The following is an 18,485-nucleotide window of genomic DNA, read 5'->3' as shown; positions in this document are numbered from 1 at the left end:
ACCTCACATCCCCTGACCACCTGAGCAGGGTGGGACCCTGAAATCCTCACCTGTCGTTCAGCAGTATGGGAAATCCTTTCTGGCCTGCCTTCCCCTTGCTCCCTGGCCATCTCTCCCACTTGGATTCTGTATTATTACCAAATTAAATATTTCTGTTTCCTTTTGTAGCACATGCTGAGCTCTGTAACCCAGATGTAAGTACTCTGCACATTTGTGGATGCGTTCATGGATGGATGGATGGATGGATGGAGATCCTTCTCAATGAAATAATATTGATGCAGCTCCTGATGAATGAAATTAACTCATCTCACCACTTTGGACAGGGTTAAAGGCCATTATGGCAAGTAGTTGTGTTAAGAGAACCAATGTTACACCCACCACTGCTCCTGTGGGTATTCATAAGGGCTGGGGAACACCTACTTTCCAAGGGAGGTAACCTGAATGGGAAAAAAGAGCAGGAAGGGTGTCACCTAATGATCTCCATAATTTTTCTACTCTAGGGCAGTTCTTTCCCCTTGACTAGCATTGCTCCCAAAGTGGAGGGTGTACTCAGGGAAGGGATGGCACCAGTCTGCAAAATTTGTGAAGAAGGCCCCCCTGCCTCATCCTTGCACACACCAAGAGCTTTTTATATCCTGTTGAGGAAACACAGCAATGTTTGGAGAAGCCAAACTGGGAGGCAAAGAGGAACCAGGCCTCTTTTAAAACACTTTGGCTACCAAGAAAAAAAATGTCCTACACTGCTTTTTTTTCTGGACTCGGCAGGGAGGGAGCAGCAGCCAATTGCGTTATAGCACTGCTGATTACTTATGATTCCCTTCCTGTGAGGACAGGCCCTGATGTGTTGTTTTTTGATAACACTGGCTCCTTTAGAGCAATAACCCTGGTACAGTTTCCTGCCTAATCGGAGAGCAATTACTGTACCTCAAAAGGGAAAACGTTGAGAAGGGCCCGGGCAGAGCTTGGAAGTGATAACAGGAACATTTTCTTGCTAAGCCGTGGTTAAACTTGAGCTCATTCGAGCATCTCCCATGGCAATACGTGACAAAAATCAAAGGGAAAGGAGAGGCTAAGGGCGGTTCTTGTCTACCATGTTCCACTAGGATCAGATCCCCTGGTGCATGAGTGGCTGGGAAGTTGATGCCCATCAGTTGTGAAAGGACATGGAACCTTTTCCTCTAGGCCCTTACTCAGAATTTTCTGTAGTTTAGGAGCGAACAGTTTTGCTGTTACTGATTTCTGACCTGTGTTAATTTACCTGGTGGCCTTAGCCTGGTGTCACTGGTGGCAGGTGATCATGTCCAGAAGGAGAAGGCTGCACTGCTATGGTTTGCAGAGGTGTAATTGGTTTTAGCAAATTAATTTGCCAAGCCTCCATGGGAACAAAAATCAAAGTTTTAAGGGGTTGGCAGACTATTCCAGCAGAGTGGTGTAGCCAAAGACACTGGTTTTGAAAAGGGACTGGCAAGTGAAATATTTTGGGGGGGACAAGTAGCTTCTGCTTGGACTGCTGGTGTATTTCTGCCGCTCCAGTGCTTTCTTTAGGACTCACGGCCTCAGGCATTTCCACCTAAGGCTGAGGCGGTGCTTTGGAGCTCCTCTGTGGAGAAGTCCCTGGCTACAAAGGGTGTGTGCCTGTGGCAGAGAAGTGCTATCGCCCTGGAGTCCAGCAGGGAGAGGAAATGACTCAGTCATCAAAAGGCCCTCCTTCCTCAGGGAACTGTCCTTAATCAGTATTATCCCGTTACAATAATACCATTTCAGAAGGACTGGGAACCAGAGCACTTGCGTAGCCATGTAAACTGCTTCCTGTATTTGCCAAACAAAACAACCTTCAGCAATTAATAGAATTTAGCTATTAGTGCTGCCATGATAAAACAACAACCCTGGCTGTTCATCCTGCAAAACCTTTGGTGCAATCCCTCCCCCAGGAAAAGTCCTTTTGTTTTGGCTCTGTGTTACCTGCTGCTCCAGGAGAGAATAAATAAGAATAAACAAGATTAGTGGCATTTTGCATGGCTGAAAGTGTCATAGCTATGGAAATTGTCCTCATTACCCTTGCAAGAGCTACTGCAAAGCTTCCTCCTGGGATGCCCTGATTAGTCATTGCTTTAGTATTAAGCTGGGATACTTTGTGCTGCTTGCCAGGGATCCTGGGCAATCTCTACCTTTTGGTGCTCGATAATAGGCAGCTCCCAAAATTGGCAGCGGGGGCACAGGAATGAAGCGATGGCTCCTTGGGAGCTTGGGAGCATTGCAGGGCTGTAATTAACTCTGATTAGACACAGCCACAGCTGGGCAGCAGCTTGGCAACAAATGGCCCCTTTTGTTCTCCTTGGGTTTGACAGGAGAGCAGCTCACAGTGACAAGGAAGGGCCACTGTGACCTGTTCTGCCCTCGCCAGCTCCAGCTGGAGTGTGCAGGCCTCAAAGCCAATCTCCACTGCATCCCAGATGGGTTCAGCTGGGAAGGGACCTTAGAGATCACCGTGGGCCAGGGCAGGGACGCCTCCCACTATAGTGCTCCTTCCAACCTGGCCTTGGACACTTCCAGGGATGGGGCATCCACAGCTTCTCTGGGCAACCTGTGCCAGGGCCTCAGCACCCTCACAGGGAAGGATTTCTTCCCAATGTCCAATTTGAACTCACCCTCTCTCATTTTAAAACCACTCCCCCTTCTCCCATCACTCATATACTCACTCAAAGTCCCTCTCTGAAAAACACAAATTAAAAGCATCCTTGCATGAATTAATTTGGATGTGGGAATTTTCAAATATGTAAAGGAATCACCAGTGACATGTGAAAAACCTACTGAGTGAAACTTGAAAGCTGATTGAAACTTGAAAGCTGCCTTTTTCTTTTTTTTTCTGACAACGCAAAAAAAAATTAATATATCACTCAGTGAGAGATTTGACAAAAAAGAATAATTCAGGATGCTCAGTTACCCAGGATGACTTCACCAGTGTGGGCTTTACTCCTGAGAATGAATTAGCTGATAACCAAACAGACTCGGCATGGGCATTTCCTCATGCTTTGCTTCTGAGCCTTTGCAAATGCACATGGATTAGAATAAGGATAGAGCAGAGGAAGAGAATGTGGCTCTTTGCTCTTCTTGGAAATGGGGGCTACAAACTTTTAGCATCTGCCTCCACTGGTTTCTGGTTATTGGGAATGATGAAGATTGAACACTGGGTCCTTTCATCACAAGGATTGGTCAGAAAAAAGCTTTCCTTGAAATATTCTGTATACAAGATGTGTGCTGAGCCAAAAAAAAAACCTCACTCCATGTTTCAATTCAAACTGCAGAGCAAAAAGAAAGAGAGAGATGGTACCAACATACCCCATGTGAGACATGACTAATCACAAGAAGTGACAAAAATAAATCATTTTCATAGAACTGCCAGTGAGGGGCCAGAGCTCCTGCTGAGCCACCACCCTTTACCTGACTTTGAGTCAGAACTCGACAGAAACAGAGGTTAAAATTCTTCTCTGCCTTGGATAAGGTGGCTTGGGAACGCAGCAATGGATTTTTGGGAGCATTTGGGACTCTGCCTAAATCACTGAAATCAAAGGGTTCTTTCCACTGGCTTTCTGTTAGAAAATAAAACTGATTTGGGGAGAAGGGATTGTCTTTGAAAGACTCAAGAGATATTAATTCAGTTCTTGGATGTGCCAGAGGTTCCCAGGGTGTTCTTGGGAAGACTGCCTTGTGTGCCTCTGGAAGTTTTCCACTTGCACAGTGGAATGGTGCTGCCTCCTTCCCAGTACCTTCTGCCTGCCTCTTCCTTGGGAAGTGTTTGTGTAGGATCCATCCCAGACCTGGGTTTGCACAGCATCCATCACACGGCAGTCCCTGCTGAGGGGGCATCACAAAGGACACTGCAATGAATGATTTGGTGGGAAGAACATCAAATAGGAAAAATTATTTATAAAATGAGCAGTTCAACTAGACAAAAAGAAAATGGAATATTTTGTACTGAACTAAGACTTAATTTTAAATCCTTGAGTCATTCTGGGCTCACTTGTTGGAGATAAAAAATAAGAGACAAATCAAACTGAAAGAGGAGAGATTTTGGTAAGAAGTTAGGAAGCAATTTTTCCCTGTGAGGCAGGGAGGGTCTGGCACGGGTTGCCCAGAGAAGCTGTGGCTGCCCCACCCCTGGAAATGTCCAAGGCCAGGCTGGATGGGGCTTGGAGCAACCTGGGATAGTGGGAGATGTCCCTGGCTATGGCAGGAAGTGGGAATGGGATGAGCTTTAAGGTCCCTTCCAACCCAGAACAGTCTATGCCTCGGTTAGCCATAAACATATGTAGCACATCCCTCATTTCTAGGCTGAATTTCTATATTATCCAAAGAATCTAAATCCTCCCTCCTTCACACAGCTTCTGAGTCAGTAATTAACAACAGCAGTGCCAGCAAGCCTGGAGGCAGGTTGTTCCTAACAAGCAGCAAGCACATTTTAAGTGAACAGTGAAATTTTGGGAGAGCTGTTTGCTCTGATTCGCCTTCTTCATTAGAGTATCAGAAATAACATCCTTATTTCTGTATCTCTCACCATTCTCCCCTACTCAGTTTCACCAGTCTAATTGGGATAGGAGCCCTTTTTCCCCCTCTGAATTTCCTCTCCATGCATCCCATAGATACATTATGGTCCATAATAAATCCTGAGCAACAGGGATCCAAGTGTGCTTAATGTCTGCAATCACCCAAGGCAGATTTGCTTTGTTTATTGTGGCAACTGATCAGGAAAATCTTCTTTCAAGAAAATAACGTTACCTCAGAAAGAGCTGAGGCACAATAAATCAAAAAAAACTTGGCAATACAAAGGGGAAAAAAATAGTTGGCATGCTTGGGTAAAAGATACAAGCCCAGGTGGGTAACTATTGCACTGAGCATAATACAAAGCCAGGCTTTCCTGGGAGCATAATGATGTTTGGCAGGATAGCAACAGAGGGAAAAAAATAACATTTTTCCAGCTTTATTGGCAAAGATTACAAAGGGTCAGATCCATCATGCCTTTGTTAGACCAAGTCCATGGAGACTTTCCTTGACACAACCAGATCTATCAAAAGAGGAAGAAAACACAGTTAGCAGCCAGCACTGAGGGATTCTTGTCAGGTTCCCCCAAATTACTTGGAAAATATCTTTCCTTCAATTCTAGACTTGTCCCTGGGTATTAAACATCTGCTCAATTGTAGAAATACTTGAAAGATTACTGGGAGATAAAACTGAGAATAAAATAAAAGGTTTTCCAGGCAGGCTGATAACATGTACACTCATCCAGTAAAACAGATCTCCCTGTGGTCTCTGACACAGCAGGGAAGGGACTCAGGTGAAATTTGTCACCTGGACCACGATCCAACTCCTCCCTTGCTCCCTGAATTTCTTCATACATCTATAATCATCCATGATTTTATGAAATACCAGCACAGCAGTCTGCAGAGGCTTCAGCTCTCATGTGTTCACCTAGCATACCAGCTGCATCACAAAAAAAACCCAGCTGCTGGCCTAAAACCTCTGCAGACAAAAACCTAGTCCTAAAAAACTCTCAAAAAAGTGCAAAAATTTGGGTGGAACTCAATAAGACTGTGCAAAATCTCTTGGATGTTTATGTCCCTGAGTGGTTCCAGGTCAGAAGCACACCAATAAGCAGAACATCAGTTTCTATATTCAAAACTGAGAATTTTAGAGAATTGAGAATATTCAGAGCATTTCCATGGTGGGATATTTAAGCAAGGTAAAATATATGTTGTGGATTAGTCCAGAGGGACTGGACCATGTCTCTGGGAAGATGAGATGGCTGCTTGCCTACCAGCCATTCAAACTGCCCCCCCTGAAGGCTGTGGCACCTGGGAGGGTGGGGGCTCCCAGAGGATGGATGATTGCTGCTCCCACTGGATCCCAGCTGGGGAAAGCTGGGAGGAAATCAGCTCTGTGTATGGTATTCCTTCGAGGACCTTCCTCAGAGGGTAAAAAGCTTTTGAAGAGGGATGGTGGGAGGATGAGAAGATATTTCTGGCACACCCCTGAGTGCTGAAGGAAACTGCTGGAAGAGAACCCGCTCTCCTGAAGATGTAGCGACAGAAATCCCTAGAAATTGATAAAAATGAGAGCAAGCTTCCGAACTAAAGTGATTTCAGCTTCTATTATAAGAAAAAGAAAGGCCTAAAGCAAGGGGGCCCGCGGGCCGAGCAGGAGCATTCCAATCGAGGGTGCTGCAGCGCCGGCGCTGGGTCTCCTTCAGCAGCAATGCAGCGATGGCCCCGATGTCCCGGATGGAGCGGCACGCATTCAGTGGGTCAGAAGCCGCTTTTTAGCCTGTTTTTTGTCCCTTTGGATTGGTTTCTTTTTGGATCCTTAATTTGCATGAAGGTTTAAGGCGCTTGCTTGGCCCATTACAGTTCTGTCCAGGCTGGCTCGTTTCCCTTGGAGGGTTGTGCACTTTGCTTAGGTATATTATGGTACGTTGAGTACCCTGTTTCTTATAGCTACCCTTTTAACCCCTTTTACAATATAACAACCAAACTAACAGTACGTGCTTAACGATCGATCAACTATTTTACAACAGCTTCTAACCTATTTTTAACAGAAATGAGCAATTCTGCTGGCCCAGACCCACGGGCCCCAGCCGAGGCCATCCCGGCAGGATCAGCTCCCTGAGGGAGCTGATAAAGGCCCTTCAGGCTGGAAAGGCAGGGCACGGAGATGCTGCCGGGCTGCTCTGCAGGGCGGTGATAATGGGGGCTCGGCTGTCCCTCCTGGCCGGCCCCGGAGCGGAGGAAGGGAAAAGGCGGTGCGGTCAGGCCGAGCCCACCGCCCCCGGGCCGCGCTTATCGGCGCGCCCAGAGGCACAGGCCCCACTCACAGGGGCGTGTAAAACACCCTGCAGGGCGATAGCAACGGCACCGACCGAGAAACAGCCCCTGAAAACAACTAAAACCAAAATTTTCAGCGTTGTTTGGTTTATTTCCTGCTCCTTTAAAAAAAATTTTCTTTAAAACCTGAAGGCACCTCCGAGGGTATCTCTGTTTTTTCGTACACTCTCCTATCACACATCACGTTATGCGTCACATATATTTCACACTGACAGGAGAAAAGGGAAGTGTACAAAATGTCCTGAGCTCTGGGAAACCCAAATCCTTGCTCAGCAAGTGCTGATCGCATCCACCTCAGCGCTGTGGGAGCTGCAGGGGCTCAGAGCTCACCCAAGGCGCACAGACGGATAAAATAAATGAGGGCAGGTCTAAAAGGGAAATATAGGTGGGGGAAGACAAGGGGAAAATAAAAATGGAAGTATGTGAAGGGACACAGTGGAGAGAAAAGCCAAGGAATGTGACGCTGTATTTAATTAAAGTCCAAAATGTAGCTGGAACACAAAGAAGCCACATGGTTTGCTGTCACAGGAGTAATGGAGTGCATCTGCTTTCGTCATCAACCCTGCTTATACGAACAATAAACAGAAAGACTTTAAAACTCAGGGTATAAATATCTAATATAGCTATCAATTAAAAATAAGTGTTAATTTTTTTTTGCCCATATAAGGCATGTGACAATGCAAATGGATGGGTTTAGACTGTATATCGGGCAGAATTTCTTCCCTATGAGGATGGTGTGATCCTGGCACAGGTTACCCAGAGAAGCTATGGGTCCCTGGAAGTGTTCAAGGCCAGACTGGATGGGACTTGGAGCAACCTGGGATAGTGGGAGGTGTCCCTGTTCATGGCAGGGGTGGAAAAAGATGATTTTTAAGGTCCCTTCCAACCCAAACCCTTCTGTGACTCCGTGATCCTGTGACCCCGTGGTTGCATGTTAAACAAGAAAGATCAGACCCAGCACATCTTTGTGTATGAAAGACTCCACAACACTGCAAGAACAGACTCAGAACGGGCTGTGAGGCAGTGCTGAACTCAGATTTAGACAGGATCATAGGAACACCAGAGCAGTGAATCAGTTAAAAAAAAGAAAGGCTGTGGAACACGTACAAAAATAACACCACTACAAACACTTGTGGGAGTGAGAGACTCGCAGGTGCCTGGCTGAAGGCAATCCTTGCCTCAATCCTGGCAAAAGGTGACTCTGCTGATCAAAATAATTACGGAGGTGAAAGTTTATTTCCAATGCAGAGGAAAAAAAACTCTGCAAAAATCATAGCAAACAGATCAGAGCCATCTTTAGAGGGAGTGGTGAGAGAAAAGCAGTGTGTCTTCAGATCAGGATGAAGTTGCATCAATCAGATATGCAGATTTTTACAGTTTATGGGGGGGAAATAAGGAAGAATGGAGTTTAAAAGTGCTTGTTATTTTCCTTGATGTTATAAAGGCATTTTATTCGGAGGGAGCCATTAGAGAACACAGCAAAAACAATACAGCAATTCAGACAAGCACATTGGGAGGACAAATGTTGGGAACTCCTGCAGTGCTGCAGGAATTGGGGAAAATTAAGCAACTGGTTCTATCCAAGGTTGATATGAAACAAAGAACTAGGAATGTTCCAGCACTTCCATCGTGCACTTCCAATGGACATTAGGGTGGTAAGTGAGCGGGAGCATGTGACAGTGGAAGATCTAAACTTCACATTATGCAAATGGCATTGCAGAATTGCCAGACAAATGAGGTAACGTTGGTTCTCTTTGCTAACTGGCAAAATGGCTGCAATCATCTTGAGATTTAAAATCTGTTGGGAAGACAGAGAAAGCATTTCTGCCTTGGAAAGAACAGGGATTTTTGTATAAATATGCCTGGGGAGTTTAATTGGTGCTGAGGAGAAGGAGGAAAGAAGTACAAAGATTTGCTTAGCCAAGAGCTTAAAACATGAAAGCATCAATGTGCTGAAAGGGAGCACTAACACTCTATAGGCTCTCATAAGTACAGGCTGTACACATCAATTTTATCTTTAAGGGACCTGGCTGAGGAAACAGCAAAGACATTCCTGCACCCACACAGGATTCATGGGGCTGAATGGATCCCCCAGCCCCATGGCTGGACCTTCCTGCCAGGAGTAGGTCTGCCAGGAATTTGTCAAAGCTCTAGACAAGGGGGTTATACAACCCCTGTGCCAGCAGAAAAAAAAAAAAGAAAAAAAAAAAAAAGCCAGGAAAGAAGACATATTAAAGTCTCTGCCTTGGCCAAATTCCAACTCAATTAATTACAATCCTCCTTTTAACATTCCCCCTGAAGTTTCAGCAGGATAATACATCCTTCCTTGCATGCCCTGTGAGGCTGGAGGAGGCAGAGCTCACCACAGAGGAACCAATGGATACCACGGGTGCTGCACGCAGCTCGGGTGTCAGCTTGGGATTGGGGAGGCCCTGGAACCCTGGAAAATGGGAAGTGTGAAGGTGATGAAACCATAGAAAACCAGCAGCAGTCAGTTTGCTGTAAAACTTCCTGCTGGACGATTTATTTTTTTGGTGAATGTTCTCATGAAACCTCACTTCTGCCTTCTAGTGGGGAACAGACAGGAGAGCAGGGCAGGAGTGAGAATTCCTGAAGGGAAAATTAGCTTTGGGTTTCTCAACATCATTTTTAACAAGACTCCAGCAGAAATCCTGTGTTTTTTTACTTGTAACAAGGACTGTTGTACTCACTTCTCACCCTGACTCCACGGATTATAAGGGTACAAAGCCCTTTGGAAACTGCACTCCAAAGGACAAAGTGCAGCAGTCACAGCACTGAAGGGCTCCATGGATTTTTTAACTCTCTGTGGAGGTCCCAGTAGTAATCTTAGGATTATGGAATGGTTTGGCTTGAAGGGATCTTAAAGAACATAGTGTTCCAGCCTCCGGCCCTGGGCAGGGACACCTCCTACTATTCCAGCCTCCAAGCCCTGTCCAGCCTGGGCTTGGACACTTCCAGGGATGGGGTAGCCACAGCTTCTCTGGGCACCCTGCTCCATTTTTAGCCAAAAGTCTTCATAGGATGATAAATTTTACACATAATTTAAACTTTTATCAGCACTGAGTTAATAAAATGGCGCTGCTTACTCATCCTTGGAATATGCAATCCAGACTTTCTCCCAAGAAAACTGAAACAAAAACTTCACCTTTCTCTAACACTTCCAAGGTTATGTTTTCCTAACAGCAGTCTCTGATGTGCTGTTGGCCACTAGGGATGGATACACCCGGTGGAATAATCACGGAAAAATGCCAAATAATCGAGGATTGCCTCCTTTCCTTCATCACACTCTTCATCACCAGCAGAAGCCAGAACTGAGACGTCTCCTTTTGTCTCCTTCAAAGCACTCTGACTGTCCCGTGGTGTCCCTCAGAAAAATCCTGGAGCTCAAGAGATGAGCTGAAAATGGAGCTTTAAAGCAGTTCTTGAACGCTCTCTAGTGGTTAAAGAGCAACTCCTGCTAATGGCACCTTCCATCACCTTCTCAATTTTAATCAATAAATCACTCGCTGTGACTCATGCCTCTCAGAGATAAAAAGATTTTTAAATTAAGGTTCTAATTATTGTTGTAATTATAATAAGATTTTACTACAATTTATTCTTAGGCACTGGAGTGGTGTTTTTCACTTTATGCAAAGTGTAGAGAGAGTTTAACATCAGTCCTGTGCATCAAAATAACATTTACCTTTTTGAATAACCAACAATTTTCATCCAAACTGTGTAATTACCCATTGGAAATTCATCCTATCCACAACTATGAATATTTCCATGCCTATTTTCCCACCTATTTCAGCATTCCTGATTTCCAGAGTGGCCACTCAAGGTCTTCACAGAAACTCTGAATGTATATCACAGAAAAATGCTAATTTTTCATTTCACAGCAGAAAACAAAGTTGAGAAAGAACTGGGTGACCCAGTTATGGAAATCTGGCAGCTCCCAGACCAAAGGACAGATTAAAGCAAGGAATATGCCACAGACAGTGATGACAAAATCCTGGTGTTGGGTTGGAATAATTAATAGATCACAAGCCCGTGTCCATAGGAATATTTGCATGAAGCATTATTTACATACCTTTTCACAGTTTAATTGCAACCTGTCCAGCAAAAACAAACACCCTGCTTCACAGACACACGTTATTTGAATGTTTGCTTTTATTTTTGTCTGCCATCTGCTTATTTGAAGACTGTGGCTTCTTGTTTGCCTGCCTTCCTCCCCACAGCTCCTTTCTTCATCATCATCAGTTTAAACACCAGGCTGCTTTCCCTGAAGATTGGGAAATCCCTCCAGTAACAATCCTTCACAAAACATCCTGGGTCTGTAAAGACTGTGTCCCCAATATTTATTCCAAATCCCACATTTTCCACCAAGCCCTCTTGTCCTCAAACAGATGTGGGGAATAAAACAAAGCTCAGTGGTGGCTCTGTGAGCAGCTGCTGCAGAGCAGCTCCCAAACTTCATGTTTGCCAGGAAAACTTTCTGTTAGCCAGCAAATTGCACTCCCTGCTAATTTTTCATGACATTTCCCAGCCTGACAACAATTTCTTGCTTATTAAGTCATTAAAATATGGTGCCATTAATTTTACTTTCCAATTAGATAATTGTTCTGCCATTGCAGTTCTCAGAGTGTAATGTGTTATTACTGCAATGTTTTAGTTACTAATGCCAGTGAATCAAAATTACACATTGTTTTGTTTTTTTTTTTTTTTTTAACTTTAAATCTTTCAATGCTCCTCAGCAAGATGTGCTCCAGCTTCCCCAGGGACAGCTGGTCCTAAATTTCTCATTTCCTCTTCACCAGGTATGTGTTTGCAGATACCTGGTGAATAATCCTAGAGCTCCTGAAACACATTTATAATCCATTCATCACTGGGGTGCTGGGGCATAGAATTGCCCAGTGGATTTGAAGAGTTTGGACATCAAGTAAAAAACTATTGAAGCACAGGCAAAAATTAGGAATAAATCTGCCTTTATGCAGGTGATCTCCTCACCTGTTTTCACTTTTTTTTTATGGCTTGGGGGGTTGTGCTTTGTTTGGCCATTTTTTGGTCCGTTTGGGGCTTTTTTCACACAGAAGCATTTTCAATTTTTTGGTGGAAGTCTTAGTGGAAGAATTCTTTAGTTCAGCTTCCCTGGGATGGATATGGCCTTGAGGAACACATAAATTTATTTCTCTGAGAGTGCCGAGCACACAGGAAGGAAAAGGGCAGCAGTGCCAGTGGGCACTCCTGGAGCCAGCACACATGGAAAGGCAGCTGTCACACAACAGATTTGGAAATACTTGTTTAAAGCAACCATTAATTGTTCTTTAATTTTGGGTCTGGGATCAGTCTTCCTCAAAATAGCCCAGCTGAGCCTCCAGTACTGACTGGAGCATGAGAACTGCCAGCCCTTCCTTGCTCTCCTCTGGGCTGGAGGTCTTTTATCCTGCAGGGGTAAAGACTTTCTGCATTCCTCGTGCTGCCATTTATTGTGAGATGTAATTCTGTTCACTGTGGGGAAGTGACATCTCTGTTAGAACTTTATCTGCTAAACAGGCTGCCTATCTCACAGATAGGCAGAAAAATACTCACATACAGCCAACATACTATCAACCTTAAAATACACCTGCCTTACAGGAGAAATCCTCAGAACCTCCAAAGGACAGGAGACTTGGGCTTAAATATGATGGGAAGAAAATGGTAAAACATCCTGTGATTTTCTTCTCTCTTGCTCCATGGTTACCTTACAAAGATTTCTCAGTGGAACTGGAAGGTACAACCTGTACCTGCCCCTTCTTAAGGGTTGTTTACTTCCAGCTCTTTCAGCCATGCTTGCTAAGAACACTTTCATTCTCCACACCAAGGATATTTTGCAGAAGAGGTTTTAAGTATTTCCTGTCCCTTTCTGACCTGGCAAAGAGATATTGGGTTAAGAAATGTAAATTATATAATACAGCCTGAACTAAGCAAGTCAGTACAAACAAGCATAGGACTTAGACTGCAGAGTGGCATCCCCTCAGCTCAGCTGTTTCTGGAGGAAACTTTGCTATTTTAAAGCTCTTAACAAGAGCTTTTCAACTGAGAAATAAAATTAAAGCAACAAGTTGTTGTGGCCACCTTCAAATTAAGCTGTGTACTTGGGTCTTCCTAAATTAAATTAGAGATGCTCTACCTTTATTCATTGAACATCCCAAGTGACTGGGGAAAAAAGGAGGTAACAACATGAATTTGCCACAAACAAACTGTGCCAGGCTATTTCATTTCCTTCCATAGGTGGACAGAGGAGAAACAGAGAAAAATCAGAGGAAGATCTCCTGACTTTAATAAGGTTTCTACTACTCTCTCCCACAACTCACGAGCAGCCTAAGACCCAAATGAAAACCACAGTAAAGTGGGTGCAAAGCCAGTCTATGTAAAGAATAATTTCCAGTCATTCCCTGTCAAAAGGAAAGGAGGTATCAAGAGAGGAATTTGTCCTATATCAGCATTATGGATTCCCTAAAATAGCCAGTCATCCTTCACCTTCAGTTACTTCCAGTTTCACTCCTCCTTTACCTTTTTTATGTATGTGATGTGCAGGAAAATCCTGAAGTGCACCTTGGAGAATGCAAGGTTTGATTGGCAATTTTCAAGTGTTGTGAGCATGAATAAATTATGAACATAATTAGCAAAATCCATTGTTTTTCTAATGACTGTGCCTGACCAAATCAGCTGAAGAGATGAAGGGCTCAGGCACAAATTTCCTGGAGGCTGGGTAAGAGGACAGGCATTGGATCTGCTCATTTGTCAAGAACTATCTGGACTCCTCGATTCATAGAAAGAGCCAAAGAAATAAAGAAAAAATTATTCTATCCATAGAAATAAATATAAAAAGTTGGTATTAGGCCCATCATGAGCTCCATGTTACCCATTCCATCTACAGTAAAACCTGGGCCTTGGCAGCATCTTTGCCTTTCAGTTATTGACTTTCATGATGCATTTCAGCACTGGGATATGCTGGGAATATCCTTTCAGTAAGAGCCATTTTTTCATTTCAAGTTACACAGCATGTCTCTTTGAGAAAAAAAAATAGTAATATTTTCCAAGGTGATTACAATTTTGGGATGACAACCTCTGTAGATGTTCTCCAGAATTAAAGATCTATCTAAGACAGTCAGACTATGATCAACCTAAATTTGACTTACAGCCTCTTGATACTCTCCTTTAAATGGCTGTGATACACTAAAGTGGCTGAAAAACCCCAAACCTAAATTAACAGAAGATTGTTATTTAAGAGAATGCTTTCATTGGGGCTGCAGCATTTGTCACCATATTTTCCTTAGCAGTAAGGAAATAAAGACAGAATTACTTGATCTAATTTACAAATACAAAAAGATGACTGAAAGAGTAAATGAGAGGGAGGACAGGCGTAAACATCCTGGAGAGTGTGGTAAGCTGGGCCCATCCAAATTAGCTAAGTCAGGCAAATATAAAGCCCTGGGCAGTTTTGGACTGCTTTTCAGAGCTCCTCTGGCATGTGTGACCAACCTCCTCCCTTCCTGTGCCAGGGCTTTGTCCATAAACTAAGGCTTGATCTGCTTTGCATGAAGTTTGTGGAGCAAAGAAGTGTCCCAGCCTTGTTCTGCAGCTGGAGACTTCAGTAAACAATTGCTTTGTGGAAGGGAAGAAGAACTGAAACAGAAATATCTTTTGTAAGGATTTCCCATCCATTGCTGTGTAGGGAAATCTATCATTTAGTAGCATTTAATCAATTTTTCACTGCATTGGATTGGAATTATGTTAGCTTTGACTAATCATACCATTAGATTTAATTTAACCTCATTTGAACTCAAATACCTTCTGAATTTTTTACTGACTTTTCTCCTAAAACATCAATGTTTAACATTTCTGATAAAAACCTTGTATTTTAATCTTATTCAGACAAAAAAACATACACTGAGATTTCAGTCCTTATTCAGAGAAGTTTATTTTGTCTGGGTCTTATTTTATTATGAAAGTTAGCCAGCCTGTGGGCTGAGATAGAATGGGAAATTCTCTCCTTTGAGCAAATTCCTGTGGAAAAAGGAAACCTAAATAAAAACAATACCTTTCTAAAACAGCCTGATAAGCAGGAGGAGCCCCAGCTTTTGAAATGTGCAGACTGGGCCCCCCTCAAAACCTAACAACCACAATCCCTTCATAACAAATCCAGGAACTGGAAACTGAGGTTGGTCCTTTCCATTTTCTGTGCTCCAGAGGTGGAATGGGATCTGCTTTTCAACTTAGGCTGTGGTTATCTCTAGAACCCGAGAGAACACTGGCAATGCTGAAATCCTATAACATTCCATGAGCTCAGGCAGGAAGGAAATTTCATTTTAGTCTTATGGAGCCTATTAAAAAAAAAAAAACAAACAAAACAAAATAAATCCCAAAACACCCAAACAACCCAGCACAGAAAAAATTGAAGTTATTAATTATGTTAATTTCATTATATAGTTCAAGATAATTCTGAGTATGACCAGGGAGTAGATGTGGTGACTAAGGAGAGAGCCCTGAGTGCGCCAGTGTTCCTGGTTTGGGGAAGTTGGGAACAGATCAGCAGGATGGAAAAGCTGGTGAGCTTTGGACAAGTGGGGAACCAGAAGATGGAAGGACACAGGGATGGGATATCAGGTTTGGGAAGACAGGAGCACATCTCTGTTTGTGTACTTTGACTACCTGCAGGACGGGTCAGAGCCTGGCAGAGCTGCACAGAGACACAGCTCATCCCTGGGGCTCACAAGCCACTACCCTGGTGGTGGTTTTCTTAGTTTTCACAGAGACACGACAACTGAGAGGCACTTTAAAAGATTTTATTCCATTATCAGTCTCAACGAATAGTGCGACACAAGAGATGTAAAACTTAACACTACTCTATCAAAAGCAAACTTATTTCTTGGTTACAATACTTTATAAATGTTTTTCAGTTTATTCGTTTTTGGTACACAATGTCACTATTGCTTCTGACACTAATCACCTATATTTTTTCTCCACGTGGTCTTGCTACAATGCATCTTTCACAGTTCTAATTCTCTAAAATATCTAGTTTTTTTGTAAGGCTATATTTTGAAACTTGTTGAAACTTGGTTTTAGTTTAATTTCTCTCTTAACAATGTCATCTCTATTCTATGGCTTTCTTAAGTTAGCACACTTTATCTTAGTCTTTGTATACAGATGTACAAGACTGTCTGAGTTTCCTGTCAGGTTTTGAGAATTCTTTACAAATCCATTTCCCACAGCCAGGACATCACTTTTGCTTGGAAATAGTTTTTAAGGCATTGGGGGAAAAAAAAGGGTGTAATTTTTCCTTTTTCTTTTCCACTTGGAGATAGGACAGGGGGGTAGAGGACTAGTAGTACTTCCCTGTAGGATTTTCCCCAGAGGGAGTGGCAAGGCTTGGCTTGGTCAAAAGTCCCCGAGCAAAGGGGAGCAAAGAGGGTAAAAGGGAAGAAATCTGAGATTGGAAGGGTCAGGAATGTGACTTCCCTCATCTTGAGCAGTTCTGTGTTCTAAAGGTTCACATTTGTGGAAGTGCTTCCGCTGGGGGGACTTTCTGTGCTCTCAGGCCTTTCCCTGGAGACTGAACAAACATGACTCCAAAACCAGCAGCTCCAGAGCTGACCTTCATTTTACAAAGCTCCCAAACACGAAATGCAGAGATACTTATCTCTGAGAAATGGAAATGCTGAGACCCACATGCTGATTACAAGCTTGTCATGCTGGAAGCTGCCAGAATGGAGTTTACCCACAGCTCAGCAACACTTCCTCCAAGCAAAGGTCTCAGCTCTTACTGGGAATTCTGCAGGGTTTTCCTCTGCCAGGCACTGCCAGGTGATCAATACTGTTGGCACAGAAGGATGAGGAATTTGTGGTTGCTGTTTGTACAAGAATGGTGGGAAAGGGGTAGATCAACAATTCCCAGCAAGACCTGGCTAAAATGATGAGCATGTTAAGTAGTAAGAAATATTCCAGAAGCTGAGATTGACTGTGTGATCTCATGCAGTAACTGCTCTCAAGAGCAGCCTTTTAACTTCCTTTATTTCTGAGACCATAAACATTTGCTACCTCATGTTTCACTTTTCCATGAAGAATAAACACCTCAAAAGGTTTGAGTACAAACTCTATCAGAGCTTGGCTGAAAAATCTGCCTAAGCTGTGCCCAGGAGTTATGGAGAACTGCAATGCCAATGTGAGGGAAAAGGAGAAATGAATAGGAATGGATGAGACAATTTCATATTATTTTTAACCATTGTATTTTGTGCCTCAAGTGCTTCACGTGTTGACAGAAAAACTGCATTTTGCTTGGGGAAAAAAGGTCATCTCAACCCCCATGTATGGGGCTTGGAGAAGTAAATCCACAGAAATTAAATTTAAATACAATGGAATAAAAAAAATACAGTGGTATTACCAAAATCTTTTCGCTGAACAGTGAAAAGGACTTTCAACAATTGAAGATTTTGTTTTATACCTCATTTATTCAACTGAAATAATTGGGCTGGGTGATTTATTACATGTCCCATAACCTGTTATGCAAAACAAAGTGATTTGTAAAGCAAATATCTAATACAAAATAACAAAGCATTGAGCTGCTCCAGAAAATGCAGAGATACATGGAAAGCAGAAGCATAAGGAGCAATATTTACAGATGGAATGGAGGTGGAGAATCTGCCCATTGAGTGACCACTTTCTTGCTGGATTATCAGCTTGAATTAACTCCTGGGGAGCAAGAACCAGGATGGAAACAAGGGCAAGGATTTGGTGAGGAGGGGCCATGAGACACCTCCCTTCTGGTGATGGGAACCATCAGGTTGGCCCAGTTGTTCACGGAACTGGGCTTTTTCCTTCTTTTCAATGTCACTGATTGTGTGGATCCACAAATAAAGACATAAAAAAACCCCCCACCACTTTAAAAAACGGTACAAATACAGTCTTAAATGGCTTGTTTTAAGCAAAATTTCCAATTTCCATGTGCAAATACTGTGAACTGGATTTTCAGGGATTTCTATTCCCAAAGTCTTGCACCCATAAATTCCAAGACAAGACAATAAATACCAAATCCTTTCCCATTTAGCTCCCAGCCTTCTGAAGGCAGTGGCATTTCAGTTTCCAGCTGTGCCCCACCAAGCAGCTGGAGAATTCATCCCAAAATTCCCTTTGCCTCACAGAACACAGAAACCCCCATGTTGTATTTTGTTTATTAACACTGAAATAATTAATATTGGAAGACTAAATTGCTAGCATAGAAGTACAGGTTTACTGAATGGCGCCAGCTTTTGGTGACTGAAACGTGTAGGACTAAAATCACATACGCTACGTGGGGATCGTAGGGATATACAGGGATATATCTGGAGACGCAAATCCCAGCCTGACAGACAGATGAAGCAACTGTTCCCGGCGACTGAGCGGCGGCTATTAGGGCTCAGTTACAGCCGTAATGCGCTCCACCGGCGTGGGGGCTCGCCGCAGGGCACAGAAAGGCGCTTTGGAGCGCGTTGGGGCCAGGAGCAGGCGGCGGGCGGCCCCGCAGCTCCTGAGGGACGCCCCACTATTGTGTCTGCCGCTAGGCCGCCCGCCGCGCGCCTGAAGGACCCGCCG

Source organism: Fringilla coelebs (assembly GCF_963513975.1).
Source record: "Fringilla coelebs genome assembly, chromosome: 6".
NCBI classification, from domain to species: Eukaryota; Metazoa; Chordata; class Aves; order Passeriformes; family Fringillidae; genus Fringilla; species Fringilla coelebs.
Note: the sequence above shows the minus strand (reverse complement) of the source record.